This window comes from Chlorocebus sabaeus, chromosome 2 (genome assembly GCF_047675955.1).
Source record: "Chlorocebus sabaeus isolate Y175 chromosome 2, mChlSab1.0.hap1, whole genome shotgun sequence".
NCBI lineage: Eukaryota > Metazoa > Chordata > Mammalia > Primates > Cercopithecidae > Chlorocebus > Chlorocebus sabaeus.
This window is the reverse complement of record NC_132905.1, coordinates 97,276,715-97,284,449: the sequence shown is the minus strand read 5'-3', so window position 1 is coordinate 97,284,449 and position 7,735 is coordinate 97,276,715. Positions and strand designations below refer to the sequence as shown.

The window sequence follows — 7,735 nt, the reverse complement described above, 5'->3', positions numbered from 1 at the left end:
GCCGCCTCGCCCCCAGGGCTCCTGGAGCGTGGCTGGCTGAGGAGCCGAGCAGATGGTGATGGTGCAGCTGAGCGTTTCCTGCCGGGGCGGGAGGAGGTGGGGTGGCCGCCGGCACGGCCTGTGACTGTGAGTGCGGCTCATGGAGCAGCTGATGTGGGGGGTGGGGGGCGCGGATTATGCCATGTGTGACGGCAGAGCGGGGATAACATGTCGAGAGCTGTGACCTGGGATGTAAAGAAAGGTCATGAGAAAATATGCAGGAAGAGATTCCCCGTGGACATGTTTCCCTTGGAAAGTGGATGGAACCTTCCGAGCCATGATTCCGCCTGAATTAAGCAGTGGTGGGCACTGGTACGGCACGTGGCTTCTGCTGCCTTGGATTTGCACTTCTAAGGGGTCACAGGGGCCACTCCCCAAGCAAGACAAGGTGTGATCATGAACAGGCCCTTGGGGAGCCAGAAGAAGGAACAGCTCCAGTGATGAAGGCTGAATGTCAGCTCTCTCCCCATCGTTCTCCCGGCCCAGGAGAGGGCTACTCCGCAGGGCTGGGTTTAAAAACCTTCCGTGCAACTGGCAAAGGCATCCACAGTGGCTTCTGCTGCTGTGGTACATTCCACCCTCCCCTCGTCCCCACCCCATCCTATTCTCGGCTACAAGTTATTTATATGTACAGTGTCATCTGAACGTGCATGGGCCGATCCCAGGGCATTACACACGAAGAGGCTGAGGTGAACCCAAGCCGCCGGGCCGGCCTGTGGCTCAGTGTCTGTTCCAGGAGTCCCGGCCCCAGGCAGCTTTCCAGAACAGGGCCACTGGAACTCAGGAGGGTCAGGACTGCAAACACAGTTGTTGTCACCCCAACAACTGTGACCAAAAACACCCTACAGGGCTTGAGAACTAAAAAATAGGAGGGATCTGGGCAGCCGAGCTGCCTCCTAAAGAAGCCACGTTGTAGAGAAAACTGCTTGCTCCATCTGTGTGAGACGGAGGCGGCCGGGATGTCCTGCCAGCAGACACGGGTCTGTCCATCACCGGCTGCCACGCTGCCTCTGTCTTTCACTCCCATTTAAGGCAAAACGATATCTCTTCATCTTTCTGCCCTGGACACTGGAAATCAGTGGTGAGAACAGTAGTCTTGCTATAAAATGCTCAGGTTCTAGAGTGCTCCCATCTTTCCTTCCACTCCACGTGGAGTTTATCCAAAGGACGAAGGCCTGTCATTGGCACTGACATCCATGATGCCCGCTCACCGGGGAGTGGGAAACAGAAGCCTGTCCTCAGAGGACCGTGACTGGGAGCCCGCAGCTGCTGGTGGGTGGGGCCAGCCCGCAGCTCTTCCTGGAGGCCTCGGGCTTCTCGGGGTTGCATTTCTTTGACATGTGGAGGGAGGATCGTTTTGACACCTGCCTGGGACGTTTCAAAGGAGATGGCCTCTGGGCAGGGGTTTTAAACTGAAGGGCACCACACAGATCCAGATGTGAACTGTGGCTGTTGTTTGCAGTTGACGCAGAGATGCAGAGGATGGAACAGAAGTGTGAGCCACGCTGCGCTATGGCCTTGGCCCAGCCAAGACCCCCAGCCAATGGGGGTACGGGACCCCCACTACACAGGGCTCTGGGAACCACCTTTGCCACGGTCCACCGTTGGGCCCACAGTGCACCGCCCACACCTGGCTGTGCGTGGAGACTGAGAGCAGGGGGTGACGGTGGGCCTGGCGTGCTCGAGTCCTGCAGTGGGAAGGGTGGGGGGAGGTGGGAGACCGCAGTCACCCAGGGGTCCCCACATGGGCTTGTACAGGCCTGGCTCAATCTGCACAGCAACTGGGCAGGCAGAGCGAGCCCCCATTTTATGGGTGAGAAAACCGAGGCACGGAGAGGTGAATGCGTGTGGCATCAATGCCGCTAAGACAGAAGCGAGGCGGGAAAGCCTGTATTCGGGGGGGCGGCCCTGTCCCTGGCTCCCAGGTGCCTTCCGCTCATCTGCCCGAGACTCCTGGGGATGTGGGCCTTGGGTTTCAGGAGGGGCCTGCTCCTCCTGTGGGAGCCACAGGCACGTGTATGCCCGCGTGCCCTGAGCTCACACACACCATGGCGCGTGGGCAGAGAAGCGGCACTCCCAGCTACCCGGTGAGCATCTTTGCTTTCCTTCTGCTCTAAGTAGGCACCCAAGGAATACACACATTCACTCACAGCCTGATTCACGTGACTGGGATAAACCCGCAGGGAAAGGTTCTCACACAGTGGCCGCCATGAGGATCCATTACAGGGGCCCAGGGTGGTCTCTGCTCAGAATGGGGTTGGGGTGAATGGACCCCTGGCAGCAGCCGGTGACAGGGAGTGGAGGGTGGGGGTTTAGCCAGGCAAGTGGGAGCCTGGGGCTCGGGACGCGTGGACAGCACATGGTGAAGGCAGAGGCTGTGTGCCGTGTGCCTCGGAGCCGGTGCCTGTTCCAGGTTAGGAACTAGAAAATTCTTTGCATGGGCTTCTGCCCGCTCCCTCTTTGAAGTCCTGTTTTCATTTCCCCCGTGACACCAGCCTCCCCAAGCTCTGCGGAAGGCTGGCTCTCCTCGCACAGCCTCCCCCGCCGCTCTGGGTGCTGGCTGAGCTTTTCTGCAGACCCCAGGTTCTGCTCTCTGGTCTGTGCCCAACGTGATGGCCACCACCCACTCAGGACTCCATTTTGTCGAAAAAGTGCCAAGGCCCGTCTCTTGCTTTAAAATATCATGCTGTTGTCTCTGAATCTGCTGTGATTCTGGAGGCTGCCTGATTTTTTTAAAATGTAAAAAATAAAATAAAAAACCATGCTGCAATGTAAAGGCCAGGACACGCCTCTTGCGCCGAATTCAGGTCTTGAAAGCTGGCAAGTTTTGAGTTACAGTACTTGCACCCCAAAATGGTTGCTTATCGTGTGTGTGTGTGTGTGTAGTGTGTGTCTACACAGTGAACAACCTGATACCTTTGGCTGAAATGGGCTTCGTGTGAGCATCCGGCCAGGAGGCTGCTGGGCTCCAATGTCTCCCAGCCCTGAGTCCTGGGTGTTGGCCTCCTCAAATTTGCATATTCATTGACTGAAATCTATTTTATTTCCTCAGGAAGAGTCTATCCTTTTTGCAAATGCCAGCCACAGAGGTTTATTTTTCTCCCTGAGAGAAGGAAGAGTGAAAGCTGAGACTGAGACGGAAGGACAGAAGGAGGAGATTTAGAAGCCAGTGAGCCCGGAGCCACGAGACGCGCTCCGAGGACTTGGCACCTCGGGAAAGTCGGGCACGGGCAGGGGTAGGTCTTGGCTTCGCCGTAACATTGCCACAAGATCGGGTGCCGTCTCCACTCGCAGGCTGGCCTGTCCTCTGCAGCCAAGAGCTTGGGCACCATCTCCATTCACAGACCGGCCCGTCCTCTGCAGCCTGAGGTCCCCGTGGCGCCAACATCCAGATGCTGAGATAATTCTGCCGGGACGTTGGCTGATCGGTGATTGGTGGTTGGTTGGCTATTCCATGAGTTCCGCATTGATCTTGCTGGCTGAGCGTCCAATGTGGAGGGGCAGGTGCTGTTAGGGTCTCCACTCCCATCCCTCTCCACAGGACTCATCACCCACCACAACCGTAAGCTGCTAGGGGCTCACAGCTGTGAGTCTGGGAGGGGTGCCACCGGGCATGCAACTCAGGCTCCCAGCCCCAGGACCCAGCCACCGCTCCCCTCCCGCCCACATCTCGGCTTAGCCTGGTTGCCAGCCCCTTCCCCTGGTCTTAGTTGGCTTGGGCCACTAAACTGAAACAGCACACCCTGAGGCCTTCAACAGCAGACCCGATTTCTCACCATCTGGAGGCTGGAGGTCCAGGATCCAGGCCCCCAGGGCTGCTTTCTCCCCTACTCCCCAACCCTCCCTCCATGATGTGCAGACTCCACCCTCTTGCTGCCCTGTCTCAGGACTGTCCCTCTGGGCAAGCAGGCCCCTGACATCCCCATGTGTCCTTTCCTCCTGTTCTTATAAGGACACCAGTCATACCGGATCCGGGCCCACCCTAATGACCTCGTTTACCTTAATCACCTTGAAAGACCTTGTCTCAACAGCAGCCACACTCTGGGTCCTGAGGGTTAGACCTTTAACATGGGAATTTGAGGGATGCAATTCACCCCACAAAACCTGGACCATTCCCCCAGTAAATCACTCTCACAAGAGCTCTCCCCTCAGCCTTTGCTTCTGGGGGACCACCCCTGACATGGATCCATCCAGCTTCCTGCTTCTCAAAGAACAGAGGGGAGAGCCCCAGTGAGAAGCGAACGGGTGGCCTCGGGGACCTGTGGATAAGCTGCTGGCACTGCCAGGGGACAGGCTGGGCCAAAAGCCAAGAGGAGGGCGGTGAGGCCCGGGGCTGGACCTCATTCTTCTGAGTATTATAAAATCTGGCTTTGCTCAGAAACTGCCCCATGTGTCCTTTTGTTAATTGAAGTACAAAATTTTCTCCAAGAAATAATTGGAGTCGTTTAACAACACAAATAATGTGCACCTTAATTTGGTCGATAGACACAATTGCTAATTCCTGGAGACTCAGAGGAGCAAAGTGATTACGAATTCCAAGAGTGGAAAAATATCCATTCTGCACATTTCACCCTGGCTTCTTCCTCGCTGGCCTGGGAGCTGCCCCGAGGGTCCTGGAACCTTCAGCTGCTTGCGGGGTCAGCCAGCGTCGTGGGGAGCCAGGCCTTGCGGTGGCTTCCAGCCCCAAAGCTGACTCCGCGTGGGACAACAAACGGTTTAATTAACCTCTCAGCTTTTTCCATCTGTGAAGCAGAGTTTGGGATGCCTGCCACCGGACCGGGAGGCCACGAAGATGGATGCGTCTGTTTTTAGAAACCTCTCTGCCAGTGATGACAGACAGCAAAGCTATAACACCCTGTTAGGCAAGCAAGGAGAGAACTCATACATTCAGGAGATGGTCTCCTTGTGCAGAGAGGCCGTCGGAATCAATGTATGGTGGAGCCCTGAGGAACCTGAAGCCGTGTAGAGCCTGCAGCCCCCGCCCCACGTCCCAAAGCCATGTGGCCTGGGGAGCTCTTGTCCTGCCCTTTTTGGACACCCCCTTTCTTTGAGGGCATTTTTCTTCTCAAAGGTGTTGGGGTGGGAGTAGGTGGGGGTCTAGCATTGCTAATTTCCTTGTAAGTGCATTTTATTATTACTATTATTATTATTCTTTTGAGATAGAATCTCGCTCTGATGAGCGAAAATCAAAATCATTATTTTGAGATGAGGTTTCACCATGTTGGCCAGGCTGGTCTCGAACTCCTGACCTCAGGTGATTCGCCCACCCCGGCCTCCCAAACTGCTGGGATTACAGGCATGAGCCACTGTGCCCAGCCAACTGCATTATTTTTAAAAGGGGTAAATCATCCAGTGAAACCCCATCTCTATTAAAATAGAAAAATTAGCCGGGCCTGGTGGTGCACACCTGTAGTCCCAGCTACTCCAGAGTCTGAGGCAGGAGAATCGCTTGAACCTGGGAGGCGGAGGTTGCAGTGAGCAGAGATTGCGCCACTGCACTCCAGCCTCGGTGACAGAGCGAGATTCTGTCTCAAAATAATAAAAATAATAGTCTGTCTCTGTGTGTTTAATTACTAGTGACTAGTTACTGTTGCAACTCATTTATCTGGGGACAGGCTCCTATCTAGTGTCCCACCACGATGTTATTTGGGCCAGGAAAGACATACACAACCGATGAAAGCTGGAAGCTGAATCTTAGTACTGAAGATTCGCTGTGGGAAAGCACCGAGCCTAGGAGTTTGCTAAGGGCCTGGGCTCCCACAGGCAGGCACTGCTGACTGATAGCCAGAAGATTCTAGACTCCCAGGCCACCGGTTTCTTGAAGTGGCATTGACCCTGGGAGGCTCTCTGAAGTGTGTGCCCAGAGAATCGGGGGGTCTGTGCAGGAGCCAGGCCACCTGTGTTCAGAGTCAGCAAAGCGGGTTTCTCTGTCCATAAGTCAGTCGTGTGGGTCTCTGTGTGACTGCGTCAGGGTGCTCCTAGGAAGAGGGGAGAGGGGCTATAGGCCTCGAGCTGACGGGATGGGCAGGAAGCCTCACCTGCCAAGGACAGCAAGTCAGAACCAGCAGGGGAGCCCTCCCGGGTAGGGGCTTTCAAGCCCTGGCAACACCAACGTTTCAACCAAGAGATACTGAACCAAGTTCCAGCAGACAACCCGCTGTCAGGGTGCACAGACTGTGGAAACCAGTGAGAAGTCCTCTTCCTGTACAACACGGTGGTCCAGTGCATGGCTGCAGACCTCACCCGAGAGCCCACAGCCGGGCCAGCAGTTACAGGCAGCAGCCGGTCTCTCGTCTCCCCAAGGCGCCAGTAGCTCTGTCCTTCCACAGAGCCCCTGCTGACGACCATTGATGGTGTGGTCACATCAGCCTCCAGGCTGCTGCAGGGCCTGTCCCTGGTGGGGGCTGTGGGCTGTGACATTAGTGGTTCCATCAAGGGGCTACCTGGCCTCCCTTGGCTGGCTGGGAGTGAGGTGACATAAATACACCCAGCGGGTAGCTCTGCAGACCACCGGCTCACCAGCGTCCCTCGTGGCCAGTGTGGCTTTAAAGTGTGTACCAGAGGTGGCTCTCCAGGCAGTCTTGCTGGACTGTTATTAGGCACATCCACTCCTGGGAGTGCCCATTCATTATGGCCAAATAAGTAGGCATAGGTGCCAGCCCCAGACGAGGTCTCTTGGGGCCTCCAGGGGTGGGACAGCCACCCTCTCCAGTGGCCTCAGGGCCCCTGGTGCTCGGAAGCCTGGCTCCTCTGGCTTGAGCTCAGGTCTGCAGTGAGCAGGGAATCTTCCTACTGCTGCTGCATGCTGCCTGGGCCAGCTGTGTCCCCTGAGGGGGCTGCCTGCCCGCCGCGGCCTGCCTCGAGTGCCAGGGTCTTCTGTGAAATAATCATGTTACTCAAGTTCAATCCTTGAATAAATAGCACATTTTTGCATGTATTTTATAGCGTGGCATATGCTTCAAAGTTCTAAAGGCCCCACGGGGTATCTACTCTGTGAAGCCTTCCTTCTACCCAGTCCCCACCCGCCCATCAAGACAAGCAGCATGGCCAACTGTGGTGTGCATCCTTCTGTGCGTTAACGAGTGGATAGGCACAAGCACTGTCTACGCCTGTGTGCAGAGGTGGGGCTCACTGCTCCTGCTCTTGTGCACTTCCGCTTTTTTCAGTGAATGCTGTGCGTCAGAGCTCCTTCTCCACCGCCACACAGCCCCAGCCTTTCCCGCGGCTGAGTAGCAGCCCATTGGAAGTTTCATAACTATGCATGGAAATCTAGATTGAGTTCAGGCATTTGCAGTTAAAAACAACGCTACCACACAGTGCTCTGCAATGTGCCAGTATGAGTGCCTGTGTGTCTGCGATGGGGAGGGGTGGTCTCAGGGGCGCAGCTGCAGGGCTGCACCAGTGTGTGTGTGTGAATATGTCAGTATGTGTGCGTGTGCATCTGTGGTGGGGAGGAGGTAGTCTCAGGGGTGCAGCTGCAAACTGCATTTGCATTGGAACTTGCCATTGCATTTGCATCTGTGCTTGTATTTGTGTTTGTATTTGCATTGGGGCTTTCACCTGTATTTGCAGTAGAACGGGGTGGTCATACTCAGGTGAGTCTGCGTGGGACGTGTCACAGAAGCAAATCTGGCCTATACCTGGCCTGGGGGTGCTCTTTCATTCTTGACTTCACTAAAGGGCAGTAGGTCTGACA

At 55.7% G+C, this 7,735-nt stretch overlaps 1 long non-coding RNA gene across 1 annotated transcript; it reads left to right on the top strand.

Moving 5' to 3' along the window:
* The first annotated feature begins 224 nt into the window (after window positions 1-224).
* On the top strand, window positions 225-4,512 carry LOC140710499 (uncharacterized). Its single transcript, XR_012091566.1, has 2 exons — window positions 225-1,714; window positions 3,092-4,512. It is a non-coding gene; the product is annotated as an uncharacterized lncRNA (long non-coding RNA).
* Window positions 4,513-7,735: the final 3,223 nt, after the last annotated feature.